This window comes from Canis lupus, chromosome 29, assembly GCF_011100685.1.
Source record: "Canis lupus familiaris isolate Mischka breed German Shepherd chromosome 29, alternate assembly UU_Cfam_GSD_1.0, whole genome shotgun sequence".
Classification (NCBI taxonomy): Eukaryota; Metazoa; Chordata; class Mammalia; order Carnivora; family Canidae; genus Canis; species Canis lupus.
Window position 1 is genome coordinate 38,121,214 of NC_049250.1, and position 20,972 is coordinate 38,142,185.

Here is a 20,972-nt window from a genome sequence, read left to right on the forward strand (position 1 = left end):
ACTATTTTGGAGAAGTGGGTTCCCCTTTTTTCCTTTGAAATTAGTAGTTGCCAATGCCTTGATTTTTACTTTTCTCACTTATTATATTTGGGGACAACACATAACACTTAATCTCATTTGAGAGAGATTTTGTCTTTCTACTCCCACTCCCAGAGAACCTTAATCCTATGGAAATAAAAATTTCTTTGTACATTCTATTTTAAAAAAGCCTTCTCATTGTTTAGGAAGATTTCCAAGAGGAGAAGAAGACACATGGTATTTACTCCGACATCATCAAACCAGAAGTCAGAAATCTTTTCCTAATACTTGTTTATTGCAGGAGATAGTTATGCTTGAACTGGTATCTCAGAGTTTTCCCAGTGTCGTGGAAAACTGAGGGAGGAAGAATATTTGGGCCAGGGGCACTTTTAATCTTTTTAACTTGACATCTGGCAGAGAGTAGCCATTATATTTATTCATCCAGTGGGTGTACTATGTTGTTCAGAATTTATTTTGCTTTAGGAGAAAGAAACCAAAGTCAAAATATTTTAGCCAAAATGAGGGATTTGTTGCTTCATATGATCAGATTATGGGGAGATCAGAAGTTGAGTTGGCCTTGTGAACAAATGGAGCTGGAGACTTGAATGCTATCAGGCTTTCTTTTGCTCCATCTCTCATCCTTGTTTCTTTTTGTGTCGGTTTCAATTTCCCAGACCAGCCAAAGCCATATAAAAGGATCAGTGATCAGTAGCTCAAACTTGCATCTTTATAGTATCTGAAAGAAAAAAAAAAAAAAAGACTATTTTTTTTCTGTCAACACCAGAGTGAAAATTCCCCTGGAGGAACAATTCTGATCAAGCTGGATGGATCCCAGTGCCTGTGTCTTGGAGCTCTTACTGTGGCCAGACTTTGCCTTATCTATTGTCCAACCTCTACTCAGGAGTGGCACTGTCTATTAGTGGAAGAAGGTAGGGGGGAGGAAGGGCTAAAAAGGCCATAGACAATAGCCACTGCACAAATCTAATTATGGTTGTAAGGTGCTGTTGAATTGTTGCGTGTTTTTTTCTCATGCTGCTTTTCCAAGAACCATGTTGTATTACTTCAAGTTTCCTCTGCGTACTTACACAAATACTTGCAGGAGCATACTTTATCGTTATCTCACACAAATGTGACAAAGCTATTTTTCTTTGAGCTGATAGGAAAAGCATAAACACATAAATATGCATTCATTTGACGACTACTTTATTCCTTTTAAAACCACTTAAGGTTGTTTCTGGCCAGACTGACTATTCACTAATTGAGACAAATGCTGAAGGGGGCCCTCCAAAAGTACTACTCAGTCCCTAGAAATGTAAAGAAGTCCTTTACTAAATACACACACTTTAGTTTATCTCAGTAGATAAGAATTGAGCAAGAAAAAATGGTTATACCATTGCAGGGACCTGGGGGTGGGGTGGGGGAAACTAATGCAAAAACCCACCCCGTTTAATTGCCCAGGATTCACTGAGAGATCAGAGTGTGTCTTTGCTTTTTTTTTTTTTTTTTTGGTAAAGATAGATTTATTTATTATTTATTTATTTATTTATTTATTTATTTATTTATTTTAATAATAAATGTATTTTTTATTGGTGTTCAATTTGCCAACATACAGAATAACACCCAGTGCTCATCCCGTCAAGTGCCCCTACTTTTTATGCTATCAAAACAAAAGGTGACCCATGGAATTTGTAAACCATCTTTATCTTTTAGAAATCTCTTTAAGTACATTTCCAAAGTATTGATGCCTATATGAAATACTCTAATTTCAGAGTGTGCGACAAATCAGCAGCTAAAAGAAGGCGAGATGATTGCTAGCTCTCAAAAGAAAGAAATATTTGAATTTTATTTTATTTTATATTGCTCCTTTGAATAGCAATGTAACTTCTTCCCAATCAGTCATGGAGTAGTTTCATTCTATTTATCAGGATAATGGAAGTCTCAAAATTTCTTCTTTCAGGGAAAAGCAGCTGGAAAGAAGTAAAGTGAGCAATGTTTTCTTGTTCTTTTGTGAATTTTATAGAGATAGTAACTTGGCACAGACCCATGTTTCCAACATCTTACCCCTAAGGAGCTAGTTAGTGTTAAAAAAGAGAAAGAGAAAAAGAAAAAAAACCCACTTGGGCAAATGCAAGCACCAATTCCCTCTCTCAAAAACAAGGGAAGGGGAAAATAATCCATTTTTTATGGTATATTACCTACAAGTGCAGACATGACTTTGGTAATCACGCTTTTGTTGCACACAGACTGTAAAATATTTATGGAGACAATGTGATTTGGGTCAAGACATTAAATAAAGTAAAAGTTGCTTTATTCAATATGTGATGAACAGTATCCATATTAAAAACCATTGGGAAAAGTGTTCAAATGAAAAAATATGCTTAAAACAAATTCATCTGTTCAATGTTCATAAATGTTTTAAGAAATGCAGACAAACAAGTCTTGAAATCTATATTTACTGTACACAGTTGAGAAACTAATAGTATTTATTTAATCCAGAGGGGGAAGTGACTCAAAATTTGGCTTTTAATGATCAACAGGAAATACTTTTCCTAAGAAATTACCGAAGTGTTTGTTGTCAACCAAGCTACAATAGGGTTATCACTCTTCTCCTGGCAAATTGCTAATGCTATTAGACTAGCATTGATTTACAAAGGAAAGGTTTCTTCCAGACCTGCAGAAAATCTTAAGTCCTGACTAAAAATACTGTCTAGATAGAAGGAATGTGTGTGAGGAATGCAAAGCCGAGTGTTTACTTGAGGTTTGGGTATTGCTCAATGGCTATTATGCAGCAAATTAAGTAATATATTCACTCAGGGATATTATCTAGTGCTGATTAGGGTCAAACTGTGAGGTCTTGGTTCTGCTGGGTCATTCTCTATGTGTGTTTAGGATGAAAAAGAAAAGCAGCTTGATAATTTAAAGAGAGAAGTAAAATACAGCCACCCAGCTTAACCGTCTATGAAATCCGTCCTCTGGAGCCTGAGCTCTGAGTTAGCCAGTGAATTTAAGGTCGAGTTGATTGTCACTGTTTCACTCATTCACTCATTCTGTGCTGGCTAATTATTTTTAAAGATTTCATTGATTTATTTGAGAGAGAGAGAGAGCTCACAGGCTGGAGAAGGAGCAGAGGAAGGGGAGAAGCAGTCTTCCCACTGAGTAGGAAGCCCGACGGCAGGGTGGGGGGAGCTCAATTCCAGGACCCCAGGGTTATGACCTGTGCAGAAAGCAGGCACTTAACTGACTGAACCACCCAGGCATCCCAGGTATGCTAGTCATCGGTGAATTCCTTCTTTGAGAAAATCAGTTATCCATTTCCACCAAAGCCAACTTCACATAGGTGTGAATCCAAATTCAGCCTTAAGAACTATGCAAATCAGTGCATGCTTTACTTTCTTGCTTGGGTAAATAAAGATGTGGAATAGCCTATATGACTTGGTTCAGGCAAATTCGAGGCAAACTTTGAGAAATCATATCAATAATATAAGCCAACATTTATTAATAGCCAATAATATATTGCCTCTTGGGCTCATTCTACCTGTCAGGCACTGTTCTAGGTGATCAAAGCAGTTAAAAAAAAAAAAAAAAAAGCAGTTCAAGTAATGTTTTGCCTTGAGTGAATCATAAAATTTAACATAATATAACATAACAGAAATTATCCATTTTTTGGTCTACTCCTTACGGGTACAAGCTTTATGAGACATTATCAACTAATCATAGGTGTGATGACTGTCTGTGAGAGGTTTCATGGAAGAATAAGGTGAAAAGAAGCCTAAAGAATCCATGCAAAAATAACCAAAATTATTGGCACTCAAAGGAAATCTAAATATCAAGTCCTAGCAATTGTCCCTTAGCATTCTGAATACCATAAGGATCTGAGGTTAAAAAGTGAAGCGTGAAGAGACAGAAAATTTTTATAGTCTGCTTAAAAAAGACTTTCTGTCCCAAATCCTCTATGTGTCTGTGGTCCTCCCAGAAGAATTAGAACAAAGAGTGCAACAAAATAAACTAGTATCTTTAATTTTCCTTTATTGGCAACTTTTTTTTTTTTTCTATTCCGGAGGTTGGCAAACTATGGTTCATGAACCAAATCCAGCCTGACGCCTGCTTTTATGTAGCCTGTAGCTAGTCGTGGTTTTTAAAACTTTTTTTTTTAGTTTAAAAAATGGTTGGAAAAAAATGCATTTCATTACATGTGAAATTAAAGAAAATTCAAAATTCATTATCCATAAATAAAGTTGTATAGGAACACAGCCATGCTTGTTCCTTTATGTATTGTCTATGGTGCTTTTGTTCTAGAACAGCAGAGTTAGGTAGCAGCAAAAGAGAATGTCAGGCTTGCAAAGCCCTAAAATATTTTCCTCTCTGGCTGGCCGTCTAAGAAAACATTGGCCAATCCCTAGTCTAACCCAATCAAGTGATAGGTTCATTACTCACTTGTACTAAATCCAGCTAGTTGTTTGGGATTCATCCTCAACGTGATGCATCTGGTTGTCAAGAACTGTGAAGTGTTAGATATTTTACTCCCCTTGTAAACTCATAAGTTGACCTGACACATTTCATTAATGCAGGTAGAAGCCATGACGCTCCTGGGTGGGGAGCAAAAGGCAGTTGATTCCTCACAGTTTTAGCAGGAGCCAGAGCATCAGCATTTCTGAGCTGGTTCTCCAGGCCCCCAAGGCTCAGGTGAGGTCTGCATGCACGGCCAGTGGGTTGCATTGCAGGGAAAGGACTCTGAGCTTAAGGAACCAGAGTCTCTTATAATTGGTGGTACATGTACCTGAGGTTTACTTCGGAGAAGAATGATATTTCTACCTCCCAAGGCTGGTCACACCACAACCATCCCTGAAAACAAAGGAACAAAGGGAAGTCAGTGCCTTCCTTGCCAGACATGGAGAAATACATGAGAGCTATGCTGCATCAGGTCCAACACTGATTCTTCTCATTACCTGTAGCGATGAGACCAAAGAAACATTGCAAAACTGTTTAGGAAAATAACTAAAAAAAAAAAAATTAAAATTGTACTTGACAAATTCCAACAATGCAAATACTTTTAATTTTTTTTTTCTATAAACGTTTAGCACCTAAAGGGTAGGTAAAGCAAAGTGAGAATTGGATGTTTTTATAAACATAGTTTGCGAATGCACATTCCGGCCAATAGAGCTCAAGATCAAATGTCTCACTATTTCTAATAGGTGGTGAGCTTTACAGTTTACTTTATAGTGCAATTATTTCCCCTCCCTGTGGTTTTGTTTTCAGAGTGGAATTTTATTGTTTGGTAGAATTTAGCAGTCTTCCAAAAAAAAAAAAATGCAGGTTACTCTTATTATTGTATTTCCGTGTGGCTATTAGAATCCTCATAGAAATGTTTCAGTCTCTTTATCTCCAAAGTAGAAATTCATTGTTAGCTCATTGTTTACCAGCATGTGAGGGCACTAAACTACGGCCCCAGACTGGAATCCAGGAGCAGAGGAGTCAAGCTGGCAAGGCGGCTGCATCAGAATCAGAAAATTACAGGAGAAATGTCTTTCAAAAGTACAAATGCTTCCCTTCCCAAACACCACTTTCTGTCTTAGAAGGAAAAGAATCTTAAACCCAGATAGGTAAATGATATTAAGGGTTTGACAAAATAACTCTGGAGATTCAAGTCCATTTAAAGGAAGTGATGATTATTTCCTAAGTATGTTGAAAAATAATTTAATAACTTAAAATATAATAGAAAATGACTTTGCTAAACATGTTACCTGCTTATTGTCTGAGAAGCAGTCTTTTCTGGAGGAATCAGTCAATACATTTTATGTTCCTTTCCACTAACTAGATCGTCCTTAGTCTCTGAAAGGCTGACTGCCTTGAATAGATGCCATCAGGTATAACCCCAAACTTTTTGTGTATATTTTCATCTTTGTCTTCTTTTTTAACCAACGTTTTCTTTTCTGGTTAATTATTATTAAAAGTAAATAGAACAATTTTTAAGACAAGTTAGTCTCAATGATGAATAACTCACTACCCAAACTGTCCTTTTAAAATGGTCATTTTATTTTATTTTTACTGCAAATTTAAAAAAAAATGTTAAAAATCGAAACTGCCTGAAGTCATATAATTGGTGATGCAAATATATTTTCTTTCTTATCACTCTTACTGGATGGAAGGCGAGTTTTGAGATGCTTTAAATCACAAAGCATTTAAGATATGCTGAATTAAATTTTGGATCACCTTGGCGACAGTGTTCTGAAAGGAGGTTTTATATCATTAGTTCTAAGAAACTTAGTGGTAGGAATGGCTTCTGATCAGTTCTTTGAAACAGTGACAGGTGGAGGTGGAAGTGAGAAGTCTGGGACATCATAGAATGTATTTGGGGTAGTTTTTATTAATCTTGAATTTGAAGAATGTCATTTATACATAATATCTTGTATTTTGTGGTAACAAGAATTTGTGGTAGTATTTTCCAGTTAAATACATTGACCTCCTTTAACTCCCAGCAATCCTGCTCCATCCGACTGGCAGAGAATAGAAGCTGGATGACCAAGGCTTCATGTTTTTAACCTTCTAAAAGATAGAGGCTGTTCAACCTGGAGATCGCCATCAGCATCTGAAATTTCTTCTTCACCTACATTTTATTGGAGGAGGTCATCTTGAAGTTGGTGATAGGGAGAGGATCTTAGCAATGTTACAGGATAAGAGTTGTTTTGTTTTGATATGAACTTTGGTTCAGGTGCTAAGTAGTACACACACCATTTTCCACCCAGAAGACATTACAGTGGTAGACTATGATATACGGGAGCTTAACCATTCCAAATGGATTCCATTCTAGTCTTAAAAATTATGCTATTACTTGAGGATTAAAAATGACTTATAGTCTCAGTTTTTGGCTTCACATAGAGAATCTTAAGATGCACAATGATTTAAAAATATTGAGAGTTTACAGAGATAAAGACATTTTCTTATTATAAAATTAGTTGGTGGATTTCTCTTTTACCCTTAGCTAAATTTTCAAAAGAAATCTAGTTACATTCCCAAACCTAGCTGAAACTGTATAATTATCTTTGTAATATTCCACTGTTAGAGATTTGACATAGAGATGTTTGAGAATTGAGACAAGAAAGAGAAAGTAAAGTAGTAAGCAAGTATATTAAAGAACTGTGCTTCTTACAACTCTTAAATTTTTTCTGATTTTGTATTGCTGATTTTACGATTCAGTAGTGTTGAACTGAATTTTAAAATATTGCGTTTTAACTAACTATTTCTACTGTGTTGTTAGATTGTGCAATACAACGATTAATCAAAAATGGACTTTGCCTTAGGGGACCTGGGTGGCTCAGTCAGTTAAGCATTCAACTCTTGATTTTGGCTCAGGTCATGATCTCAGGGTCCAGATCAAGGCCTGCCTAGGGCTCGATGCTGGGTGTGGAGCCTTCTGAGGATTCTCTTTCTTCCTCTCCTTCTGCCCCTCTTCCCACCTTGCTCACGCAATACTCTCTCTTGCTCTCTTTCTCTCTCTCTAAAAAGAGGAAGAAGAAAGAAGGAGGAGGAGGAGGAGAGGAAGGAGAAGAAGGAGAAGGCGAAGAAGAAATGGTCCTTGGCATTGGTGGGCTATTAGTCTAGGAAAATAGACAGATAGATACACAGATGAATAATTGCAATATATTAAATTTGTGCTAGCAGATAAATTCCCCTTTCTATATTTTTAATATTGTAGTAGGGACTCAAACAGTTGTGGAGGGACTGTTTAGGAACATGCTAAAAACATTGGTTAATTTGACATGGGGAGGGGAGTGCAGCCCAAATAGTCTTCAGAGAGGAGGTGCTGATTGAAGCCATTCTTGAGGGCTGGCTACAACAAGCTAGAAAATATACAGATGTTGATGGGGCGGGGCGGTTATCTAGGAGAGCACTGTAGGTAGAGAGAGAAGCAAAGAAAAAGACACAAAATAGGAAACAGTAGTGCAAATTCTCCAAGAAATTTAGTATAGTTTGAGCAGAGAGTCTGTGTTTGAGAGAGAAATAAGGCCTGAAAGGTGCCAGAGACAATAGCTTAAAGGGCCTTGTATCCCATTTAAATCTTTGGATTTAATCTTGAATGAGAAAAGGAAAACACTGAATTATTTTAAGTTTAGAAGGGATGTGATCAGCTTTATGTTTTAGAAAGTTTAATCATCATGTTGTCATGAAGGACAGATTGGAGAAGTGGCAAACCGAAAAGCTGGAAACTAACCGGGAAGAATTTGTAAAAACTCTGGCATGAACCAAGGAAGCACCAGCTACGATGGAAAGCATAGGTCATATGGAGGTATTTAAGGGCTAGAGTGAATGGGTTTTATGATTGGTTAGATGTGGGTGTTACAGAGAAGGACTAGGATTAATCCTAGGGCAGTAGCACCATTAACAAACTTGGGGAACCAGAAGTTGATCAGTTTTGAGGGGAAAATTGCATTATACATTATGGAGCATCAAAGTACAACTATCCAGGCTGAAAAGACAATTGGAATGGAAGCAGTAGCAGTCAGACAGTTTAGGTTATGGTGAGTAACAGACATCCCTGAAATCTTAAGTGACTTAAAAACAACACTTCTATTTTCTGCTCGTGTTATGTATCCCTTTAGTCTTCACTCCTCGAAATCAGATGAAGGATTCTTCATCAACTGGAAAGTTGCTGGTCCTTGAGGAGGAGCTTTATAAAATTGCAGACTGTCTTTTACAAACGTCTCTCTAGAAGTCACTCTGGCTACAGTTCTACCGGCCAAAGCAAGTCCCACAGACAGGTGTAGCTTCAAAGGAGTGGAAAAACACAATCCCATTCATGTACATATATGCCTAGAGGAAAAGGGAGGAACCAGGACATACGTGGACATTGACATAAACTGGAAACCATCAATACCAATAAGTATTTGAAGAAATTACAGTAGGTAAAATCATCTCTGGAATTATATATAGCTTGAAATTAAAGCCAAAAACAGAATTTTGGGGTGCACAGACATTTAAGTACAAGAAGAGTCCTTAGGGAAGGTGACTAAAAAAGGAGACACCAGAGAGCTAGATGAAAAATCAACCACAAAAACTCAAGTAAAACCATCAAATAGACGTGAGAAAGCAATTTTTATATAGGAAATTATTTCTTAATTCCCATTCAATAGTTTGAGACTCTAAGAGCTTGAATAATTAAATTTTATTCTACGGAGCTGAACTTGTGTGTTTCGATATTATCCAAGTGACTTGTTCTTTCACAGACTGTGAAAAGTAGGTATCATTAGGACAATGAAGCTTTTTTTTTTCTAAAAAACATAAAGAGCAGGTTTAATGAAAGATAAGAACGTATCACTAAATGTGCCAAAAACAAACAAACTCCAAGTAAATAAAGAAATAGGCACAAGAAATGATAGGGTTTGCCATTATATATATATATATATATATATATATATATATATATATATATATATGATATCAGGGTGTCCCTTATATATTATTTATTTGTCTGCTCAGAAGTGGCCAGGGAGGGGTACCTGGGTGGCTTAGTGGTTGAGCATCTGCCTTTGGCTCAGGTCGTGATCCCGGGGTCCTGGGATCAAGTCCCACATCGGGCTCCCTGCAGGGCTCCTTGCTTCTCTCTCTGCCTGTGTCTCTGCCTTTCTCTCTGTGTCTCCCATGAATAAATAAATACAATCTTAAAAAAAAAATGGCCAGGGAATCACTCCATGAGTATATAGGTAGGATTTTTACAGTGATAGTAACCTTCCAGTACTATTTCCTTATGATAATTTCCCAGAAGTGAAATAATAAGGTAAAAGAATGGTATATTTTTACACTTCATATCTATATTTGTGAAGCCTCAAGGAAGATTATATTCATCTATGCTTATATCAATGGTATATGAAAGTGCCTATTCTTGAATTGTTGTAACACTAGTTTTCATGTTTTAAAAGTATAAATAATGGCATATAATGTTTTGAATGCCAACTAATACTTTAGTTGGCATTTCTAGTGAAATAGGACATTTGTGTATATGCTTTTGTTTGCCTGTATTTCTTTTTTTATGAGTACAATTGCCTGTTCGTGTTTTTCTCTGATTTTCTTTTGGGTTTCTATCATTTTTCTTTTGATTTTTAAAAGTTTTGATAAATACATAGTACATGTGGCAAATACACATATATATTTGTCTAATAATATGGAATATTAAAAATTAATATGGCATAAATTTTCATATATTTAAACAAAATATGTTTAGTCCACAGATTTCCAGATATGGAGATAGATATTGGGGATATGATGGTGAGCAAAGCAGAAATGGGCCCCGTTCTCATTGATTTGATGACCAAGAAGGGTAGATAGGTAAGAAACAAATAAGCAATTAAAATAAGTGATTGTAATTGTAACAAGTGCCCAGAGAGAAATAACAAAATACCTGATGAGAATAACTGAGGGGTTGAGGGACTCTTCTACAGATCATATGGTCAAGAAATCTTTTTTTGAGTAAAGGATATTTAAAATCAGAGCTGTGGGATGAGAGGTAGCGTACAAAGAACATTCCAGGTTGAAAGAACACTCTGTTCAAAGTTTCTAAAGTGGAGAAGAGAGGCTTAAAAAAATGTCCATGTGGCTGGAGTGTGGTACCTGAGCGGAATGAGCCAATAAGTAAGGAGCTGGATACAAGGCAGGAGTCCCATGTCCAGAGTTTATAGGCCATGCGGAGAAAATTGAATTTTAGTCCAAAACAACAGGGAAGCCATCAAAATGTTTTACAGAGGAAAAGAACGGGATCTGATTTCCATTTTAAAAAGATTGCTCTGGGGATCCCTGGGTGGCTCAGTGGTTTAGCGCCTGCCTTTGGCTCAGGGTGTGATCCTGGAGTCCCAGGATCGAGTCCCATGTCAGGCTCCCGGCATGGAGCCTGCTTCTCCCTCTGCCTGTGTCTCTGCCTCTCTCTCTGTGTCTCTCTATGTATATCATGAATAAATTTATTTAACAAATAAATTTAATAAATAAATAAATATTAATTGATTTAATAAATATTAAATTAATTATTTACATTAATTTAATAAATAAATATAATCCTTTAAAAAATAAAAAGATTGCTCTGGTTGATGGATATAAAATAATAGAAGGATGAAGAATAAGTTTAACGTTCGCATGCGGGTGCATGTGTGTGTCTCTCTCCGTGATAGGATGTTGTGTCAGCTTACTACTGCTGCATAATAAGCTTCCCTGAAATCTGTTTGCTTAAAACAACAACGGTCTCTCAAGCCTATAAAGAGGACTACTGGGAAATTCTGTTGAGTTGGGTCCATTTGCTTCAAGTTTGCTGCAGTCTACTAGCCTAAGCCAGTCACACAGCCAAATCCAGAGTCAGTGTGTGAAGGTGCAACAGAAGAGCACAAACACCGGGATGCCATGAAAAATTTGGGCCATATATTCCGCTTACAACAAATAGCTTTAAGTGAAAAAGGTACGCTATACTAAGGGAAAATAATAATCAAGCAATATATTTAAAGTGATATTTTAAAAGGAAATTTAAAAAACGAACTGGAAAGATATGTATCAATATGTAACTGTGATTATCTTTTGGGGGTGGGATGTGGGGTGGTTTGAATACTTTATTTTTCTGACAAATTTTCTGTGTTGAGTTGTATTAATTTTGTAATAAGATGCTACTTTAAAATTAAAAAAAAAGTTTTATCATGACAAGTGGAGATTTGGGAATAAAAAGGAAAGAAAGAGAAGAACTGGGTTCATTTCTCAGAGGTCAGCTTTATCCTGATGACATCCCAACTTCCTTATCTGTCAAATAAGTCTACCCAAGTGCACGTATTACCTTATTATGTCAGCTTCCTATTTCTTGCAGGTAGCCCTACAAAAATCTACTCAACAAAATATGTTTATTTTATGGAGCAGAATCACAGTGTTTCTGCTTTCAGATTTCGGTGTATAATAAAATGACTCTCGGATGCATGCACCATAGGTACTATCAGCATACAAATTTTCATTGTCTGTGAATCAATTTGTCCATTATCTTGTTCTGAAATCCCCCCATGCCTCATCCATTAGCATCTGGAAGTGGGTGGTATTTATTAGAGGAGAAGCTGGTCAGTGCATTATGAGAAAAGTATGGTCTGCAGGGCGAGAAAGTCTGTGTTTGAACTATTTGATCACATAGACAACTATTTTTATCTCTGGGATCTCAGTATTTTTATTTGGAAAAAAGGAGGATAAAGGAATAATGAAACACCATCTACATATGGTTACTCAGAGGAACAAATGTGATTCCCATATGTAAAAATTATTTTTAAGTTAATGCTTTCAAAATCCTTAGTCTTTCTTGGTACCACCTATTATTTGAATTGACATTTATCGTTTTGTTGTCCTCCTAATTTTTTTTTAATTTTAAAGATTTTATTTATTTATTCATGAGAGACACACAGAGAAAGAGGCAGAGACTTAGGCAGAGGGAAAAGCAGGCTCCATGCAGGGAGCCCTATGTGGGACTTGATCCCAGGATCCTGGGGTCACGCCCTGAGCCAAAGGCAGAAGCTCAACCACTGAGACAATCATGGGCCCCTGTTGTCCTCTTTTAGAGGTCAAACAACCCTGAGAGGGGTAAGATCTTATGATGGATGTTACATAGTATGTCATACATATACATAATAATAAAGACCTTGCTATCAGAGAAGGAGAAATGTGCCACATTGGATTCCAAAGCTAAGAAGATAGAGAGCGGAGCCAAACTTTGCCTGATCTAAAGTTTTCTGAAGGCTGACTTTCACTTTCTTGGTCGAAATTTGGGGTGTTGGTTGGGAGTACATTCAGTAGAGGAGGTCAATGAAATTTATAGTGTTTTGGAGAAATTTGCTCTTGGTCAAGGCTGTCTTGCCTTATAGTTACACAATGATGTCAATGTCAATGGGTCTATCAACAAACAAATAATCTTTATAATTGCCAATTAGGTTCTGATGAGAGCATACAAAGCATTTTGAGGCCTGGCCCAGACAATCAGAAACGGTATGAAGTGTACACTGCACCATTAAATATACTTGAAGGCAGTTAAGTCAAACAAGTGCACTTTTTATTTTGACCTTGTTCTAGATATAAAGGAAACTCCAGGAGCCCTGCTATTCCCCATCAGCCCAGACGAAATGATTGATTTCTTTTCAGTTGCAGTGAAAGCTTGTTTTAATTATTTTTAAAATTGTCCAGATAATCATAACTTTCAAGCTATCAGAGAAAGCAGAACCGTGACAAGAAAAATAATGCTTAATTCAGGTGTTCTATTGTATGTAAGCGTGTGCACCTTGGTTTTCATGGGGTAGGAGGGAGAAAAGAAGTAATATCGATGATGAAACACATGAACTGCTGATCTAATCCCAGATGGAAACTTCTCAGTGAGGTTGTAGGCGAGGAGACCTTCGGCAAAAATTAAATTCCTATATGAGAGTTTCACTCTCGAAGACCTGCGCTGACTGAATGTAGCCTGAGCACGGGGTTCCTCGACACCTGTTATAGGCTGAGGTCTCCTTTGGGCCCTGTCATGTGCTAGCTTTGTGATGTGGGTCAAGTATTTAATTTCTGAAAAAGTCAGTTTCCTGCTCTGCAAAAATCTACTTATGGCACTACAAAAATACGGAGTGCCTGTCTACAAGGTTCCTGACATCCATTATTTCCTTTGACTCTCACAATAGTCCTAGGAGTACCGAAGTGGAGGCTGGATAGAAAATAAACTTGCCCAAGATCACAGAGCTGATAGGTGGCTAAATTGGATCAATCTTAATTTAAATCTTATGGCACTTTACTAGATCACACTGCCCATCAGGAACATGGCATAAAACAAACACTTCTCAAATGAAAAACATCTCTTTGTTCCCTCCTACAAAGCCCATCGTTATTGAGGTGAGATTCTCAGTAAGATTGTCTCAGGAGAAAAATCTGTGAGGGTGAGGAAAGAACACTCTTCCTGGGAGTCTCTGTGGGCTTCCTTCCAGAATATGCAACGTGAGGATGGATGGTGGTCAGAGAAGCCATCAGATACCCTAGGTATCTGACAGTGGGCCCCTAGGGTTGGTCGGTGGATGAACAAAACCCTTTAGAGATGGTAAGGAGTGACAGGACACTTGGAAGAAGCAAAGGAGCAAAGAGAGAGATAATATGAAAAGTATAGGGGTGGAGGGAGATGGTCAGGGATAAAGGAATATTTTAGCAGAAACTTTTGAGTTTGAAACTCTAGGGGAACAGAGCAGTGTCTGAGGAGAAAATGTAAGCAGCTTCTCTGTGTGAAGAACTGCACGAAACCCCTACAACCCCATTTAAAAGAAGCTCAAAACAAGAATCTGCCTTATTGTCAGAGAATATGGACTTGAATTGTTGGGTTGAGTAGTCGTCGTTGTTGCTGCTGTTCAGTGAGCTTTGGGGCGGACGCTGGGCTAGTGCCTTCCTGTCTCACAGGGGGCCACCGCATGGTCTTGATCACCGACAGCGATACTTAAGGGGATATAACTGGAAAGGATGGGGAGGTAGTGGAGGAGCAGTGAGGGGAAGAGCAGACAGAGTTCAAGTCCCAGACTTTATTGTTAGAGCCACGTAATAGAGTCCTTTGTACACGGGGGTCGTAATATCTGTCCTAGAGAGATGTGAGGCTCAGGTGGGGTGATGGTGCTCTATGCACAGTAACTACTCCACGAATAGCAATTCTGATTCCTCTGCAGCTCCTCCATTTATAGGTTTTCAAGCAGTTCTATGATGGCCAAGCACAGTCTTACTCAATGGTACACTTGGATTTTCCTGTGTCTCAGAACTCAGTGCTTTCTGTGACTTACCAGGTGTTCTATGTGTCTGTCTTCAATAAGGCCTGGAGAGGCAGGAAGTGTGGGGAATTGCGCTGTGGGAGCATGTTCTGATGGTAAGTCAGACGGCAATGATCACATTTTCTGAACCCAAATTGAAGACATATGGTCAGACAACAGAACAGAATATTTGAAACAGGGTGTGTCTGGAAAAATCTAGGATCATCGGTCACCAGAGCTATACGCTGGCATTGCCAGCAAGGACTCTACAAGCCCTTCATTTTCAAGGTCTCTACTGGAGGGCAAAATTCCAAGTTTACAAAGGAGTGCACTACAAGGCTTTTAATTTCCCCTTCTGCACCCAGGGGGACAAATAATTAGTGCTTTCATAGGTCTAAAGAGGAGACCAGAGCCCAGAAATTCTGCTATCAATGCGTGCTTACTAGGGAAAGACATGCTTGTGCCATGCATCACTAAGGATTATAACAGATTAGCAACTAAATTTGAGTTAATTAAAAATAATCAACTATAATAAGAAGAGAGTTTCCAGAAAATTACCATATTGATCAAGTTGCTGTCTAAACAACTTGGAAAACACAGTACAAATTTTGGAGGCCCAATGCCAAGTATCTGAAGAGGCTCATTAAAATTTACTTAAAAATATCACAAAACTCAATTTTATTAATAATGATCATAAAAATACCTGACAAATAAATAGCTGGGGGGAAGTTTAAGCTTAACAGTCTACATAATTATGCAAAACTTAAAACATAATATGCAACATGACTTTAAGAACTTAGAAGTGAATCTGAAAAGGTGAAGATTTTCCTTTTAAATGGAAATAACAATGTTTGACAATAAATAAAACTGTTTGATGTGTTACGAAGTGCTTGAAAGGTGACCTACATCTTGAAGTAGACCATACTGTGTTTTAGAAAATGAATTCTCTTACATTAAGGGGCCACAAAGCTTATCATTAGGTTATTCAGAGGGAAAAACCTATAAAAATGAATCTAAAGTGTTTTGATTACTAGTTACGATCTAGTTACAGATTTTTAAAAAGTCTTCTCTTAAAACGCAGTTACTTGGGAAACTTAATTTGTCATAGTGAATGTCTCCTCGACAAAATAAAATGTTTGTTATGTGAAGCTTTTAGGGTTTTTAAATGCATGAAAGTAGATTTGGTGAAATGGATTTCCTGGTTTCGTTTCCGAAATTGTCCTAAGATACATCGGATGACACAAATAAACCAAAGTTAAAATGTTCCTGCTGGTGTGAAATCTATTAATCTCCGTTTCATTTGTTGGATTTACTCCCATCCATCTATTTCCCCAAAGAATTTATGATGACTGCTTCCTTTATAGGTATGTCCTGAATACTGTTGGCTGCTCCCTTGTTTAATTTTTGTGACTCGAGTTCTCCTATTCAATAAAAATAGACACGGACAAAGTTGACTGAGAAAACAAGCTATCTAGGAAAGAAAGGCAGAAGCCAGCCTTGGAGGATAACCTCTGCCAAAAGTTATAAGCAAACTTTTCTTTTGCCCCAGCGGCTCGGAGCTCACTCATAACCCATAAAGTGAAGATATCCATCACTCAGCGAGGCGGTACCTGCACCAGCGGGAGGGTGAGAGCCAGTGATTGCTATTGCTGGCTGCTGAGCTCTGGCAATAATCTCATAACTATAATGGGAGTTAGGTGCCCAAAGGAGAAAAAGACAAATACAGACCCAGGACACCTTAGTAAGTTATTTCAGAAATAGGAGGAAGACTGATACAGAAATTAGAACTTGATATCATGAACAGATAAACAGTCAGTTCTCATTCCCTCCAAGTTGTCTAGGTGATTTGCAGAAGACTGGGGAATTGCTTGATTCCCCTTTACTTTCAGAAAGAGATGAAGTAATTAAAAATCTTCCCCAAGAGAAAGTTCTTGGCCCTGGCGGAGCTACAGGAGATTTCTATAAAACCTTTGGCTTAGCCCTCTCTGTACATTTGCTTGACGAGCTCAATCACTTGAGGGACTCAGGTGGATTCATCCTTGCCAGCCCTTATATCCAGATTATCTTAATTGCTAAAAGGGATAAAGATACAGAAGACTGTACCACATTTAGGTTCAAACCCCTGATTAAAGTGGATATCAACCCTTGGAAAGGATCCTGACAGCTCCCATCATTATTTGGAATCTGGGGCACGGTGATCAGGCAATTGTTTGAGAACGGGTCGTTTTTTGTATAAGATGATATATTTTTTTAAAACCTGGATCTCGGTTGTTAGAATCACAGGGCACTGGCCACTCTTTTCATTGTTTTTCTACTAAAGGATACTTTTTATTTTTTAGTAGCAGTGAGTATCAGGTATGTACCATGGGCTCAGAAATCCCAAGCCCTCATTATTTAATAATAGCTCTTTGTTGGTGTTCCAAATGAGCAGGACAATCTAAATTTCTCTAATTTCTCAATGTTCTTAGGGCTGAAGTGGGGAAGCTGACATTACATTATACCATTAACTTTTTTTTTTTTATTATCACACACACACACACACGAAGGTGTGGAAGGATAAATAAAAATACATCTTGTAGGATGGTTCCAATCATATGACATTCTGGAAAAGGCAAAAGTATGCATATAGTAAAAAGATCAGAGGTTGCCAGGTGATAGGGTGAGGGAGGGATTAATAGGTAGAGCACAGAGGCTTTTTAGGGAAGTGAAACTATTCAGTGGGATTCTACAACTGAATTTATGTTGTTACAAATTTGTACAAATGTACAGACTGTACCACACCAAGAGTGAACTCTGAGGTAAACTACGGAGTTTGGGTGGGGGTGAATGGGTGACGGGCACTGAGGGGGGCACTTGACGGTATGAGCACTGGGTGTTATTCTGTAAGTTGGCAAATTGAACACCAATAAAAAATAAATTTATTATTAAAAAAAGAAAAAAAAATTATGATGTGTCAATGTAAGGCCATCAGTTGTAACACATGTGCCACTCTGCTGGGGCTTATTGATGATGGAATAGGCTATGCAGTTGTGTAGGCAGGGACGTTTGGGAAATCTTTGTAACTTATACTTTAAACTGCTATGCGACTAAAACTTCTCTGAAAAATAAAGTCTATTAAAAACGCCTTGCAAAATATTGTTGTTCTTAAAAGTAAAATAGAACCCTCAGGCAACCTTCTGCGGAATGAATGTCAAAATATGTGTTTCCCAGACCATCCAGATGACTGAGGCAAAAGCTTTTTTTTACATGAAATTTCTATTTAATTGCATTTTTTTTCTCAGCATGATGCCCTGGCCGAGTATTCTAAAAAGACTTGCTTTACTAAAGAAGCGTCTCTAGATGCTCGTCATACCTACAGGCCTCTCCTCAGACATTGCCCCATCTACTCATGGGGGAAGATATGCTAAGTGATTCCTTACATACGGTTGTCATCTTCTATGCCAAGTGACCCAATCATCCTGACTACATGTCATTTGAGCCAGGAATGGTAACTCACCTGAGGACATTCAATGGCCAGTGGTCTTTAAAGAATCCCGGCATGAAAGTTCTACCCAACAAGGACAATAGGGGAATTTGGATGTAAGAAATTCAAAGGGAAAGCGAGGCGGTTGTAATGGAAACGTAAGATACGTGGAGAAGGGGAAACAGAAGAATAACAGAGTTAACAGCTGACGTTTGAGATTACTGAATTTCAGCTGTTGATGGGATGACAAAATAAGTTACTAGCTATGGTGGATTCCCAACGATCTCCAAAAAGATGTCTAGGTTTTCATAAAACAAAGCAAAACAGAATAAAGCATTAAAAATAGTTTCTGTTTCTTTTTAAGGTCTTTCTGTGTGGGTATCCTGAGCTCCTGTGTGGAATGGTCATCCGACATGATTCCTCTCTCGTGGAGACTCTAGTCTAGTGAGCTTGGTGAGGCACATTACTAACTGGTGGATTTAGGACGGTGCTAGGAAGAAGTGTAGGCTATGAGGCTTTTGGCAGGATGCTCTAGTATAGTCAGGAGGGAAAGAGCTTTCTGAGGTTAAGATTCTTGTCTCTCTTAGCCCCATAAGATCCTTAGAATAAGCTCACTTTTACCTGAGTACTGACAAAGCAAAACCAATATGTTTGTCAATAAAATCATCAATTCATCAATAAATATAAAAAAGTACAAATTGGCAGTTAGGAAGACTTGGTGGGAATACCTCGATCTTACAAAGATAGCCAATATAGCAACATGAGAGGAATATTTCTAGTGGACATCTATTTCTGTGGCTCTTCAAAGTCAACACGAGGTTACCTTAAATGAAATAATCACCTTTCCCCTAAACGACCCTTCAACTTCTGTTTTACGAAGCTAGCATTACCATTTTCTCGTATTTCAAACATACCACACTCATTCTAGGCTCTGTCCTCTCACCCTCGCTAACCAGATGGGTTTCACCTCAACAACGAATCTCACAATCAGCCTCTCCTCTCCATCCTTGCTGTAACTTTAATCTAGACCAGAGGTCAATAAACTATAACCAGGCCAAATTTGGCCGTAATGCCTGTTTTTGTCAATAAAGTTTTATCAGAACGTTGCCATGTCCACTTAAATATTGTTTATGGCTGTTTTCATGCCACAACAGCAGAGCTGAGTAGAGGCCATGAGACAGAGGCCATGAGGCCAACAAAGCCTAAAATATTTGCTATCTGGCTCTTTACAGAGAAGTTTCTGGACCCCTCGTCTAAGAACATCATCCGTTGCTTCAACTATTAAAGTATCTCAGTTCTTTCCTCTTGTCAGCATCTCTCCTCGCTCCATTATGGGTCCAACACTATGGTTTCTAAAACACTGATATGATTGTCACTTACCTTCTCCCAGTTCACCATGAGAACACTTTGCCAAAGGAAAATCACCCTAAAAGGCATGAGGGCCTTCAGGAGGAGCTTAAACAAGCCAAGTCAGCCTTGGCAGTTTCCCACTACCCTGCTCCTATTACAACGACCCCTTGGTACTCCTTCACTCCGCACGTGCTATTCATGCCACCAAGAATGTCCACTCCTCTTTCCATCTCCACCCAGCCCTTGAAAGGTCACCGGCAAGATTCATATTGTTTCTTAAAAATCAGATCAGCTGCCACTTCCCATGGGAAACCTTGACATCTGTTGCCTGGGCTTCCTCCCTAGGATCCCTTTGTCTTCTGGGCTTCTCTAGGGCCGAGTTCCCACATCTACCACCGCACTCACTATGCTCCTTGGTGATTTATTTAAGTGCTGCCTGCTTTCATGGATCTCATCTCACTTCGTTGTGCATCAAGAGCAGTTGGCATAGGGTCCAGCACCCCTCTGGCATCTAGTTAATACTTTCCACTCTAGTGTGTTACTGATAGTACAACTCAACATTGTTTAGATTCACATTTTTCTTAGAATTCTGGAAAACCTGGAGAGATCAAAAGATATATAGATATTTTCTATTTATTTTTTTCCAGTCTTAATTACTAAGCTATAATAACTCAATTCAAGAAGTTAATTGATCTATTTGCAGAAATGAAATGGATCTAGATGTAAATAATCTAATATGAGAGAGAACTCAAATAAGAGATGGAGGGATTTTTTTTTTTTAAGATTTTATTTATTTATGAGAGACACAGAGAGAGAGGCAGAGAGAGAAGCAGGCTCCATGCACGGAGCCTGTTGTGGGACTCGATCCCAGAACCCCAGGATCACACCCTGGGCCACAGGCAGATGCTCAACTGCTGAGCCACCCAGATGTCCAGAGAGGGAGGGATTTTGAGGTGTGGGGGTTTCAGTGAGGACTGGATATGACGAAAATAGTTTTATAGAGGAGATATGACTGTTTTTCCAGCGCTTAATGGATAGCATTGGGCAAACATTCAGTTTAGAAAATGCTTCATCATTCATTCATTCATTCATTCATTCATTCATTCATTCATTCACTGTCTCCTCCTTTTGCTTTCCACACCTAAGTAGTATCTTTTTCTCCTACCCTAAACCGTGGAGTGTCTTTCTCTTCACTTGGCTTAGCTTACTGTGTTATCTTCTTAACTTTCAATTTCAGCAAACCCAAGTTTTGAGTTCAGTGAACTTTTCCCTTCACAGAGAGATAGAAATAAATGCTTGCATGTTTGATTATCATCTCTCCAAACTGTAAAATGTGGTCAGGACCATGTTTTTCTAGTTTACCTAGAGTGACTGGCACATAG

The 20,972-nt window shown here is 38.2% G+C and overlaps 1 long non-coding RNA gene across 1 annotated transcript in view; it reads right to left on the minus strand.

Annotated features, from left to right (window-relative positions):
- Nucleotides 1-343: 343 nt before the first annotated feature.
- Nucleotides 344-20,972, minus strand: part of LOC111093186 — a 42,995-nt gene continuing 22,366 nt past the window's right edge. Inside the window, exons 3-4 of the long non-coding RNA XR_005380921.1 lie at nucleotides 4,796-4,860; nucleotides 344-754 (exon numbers count right to left, since the gene is read on the minus strand). This is a non-coding gene — a long non-coding RNA (uncharacterized LOC111093186). The remainder of the gene's footprint in view (nucleotides 755-4,795; nucleotides 4,861-20,972) is intronic.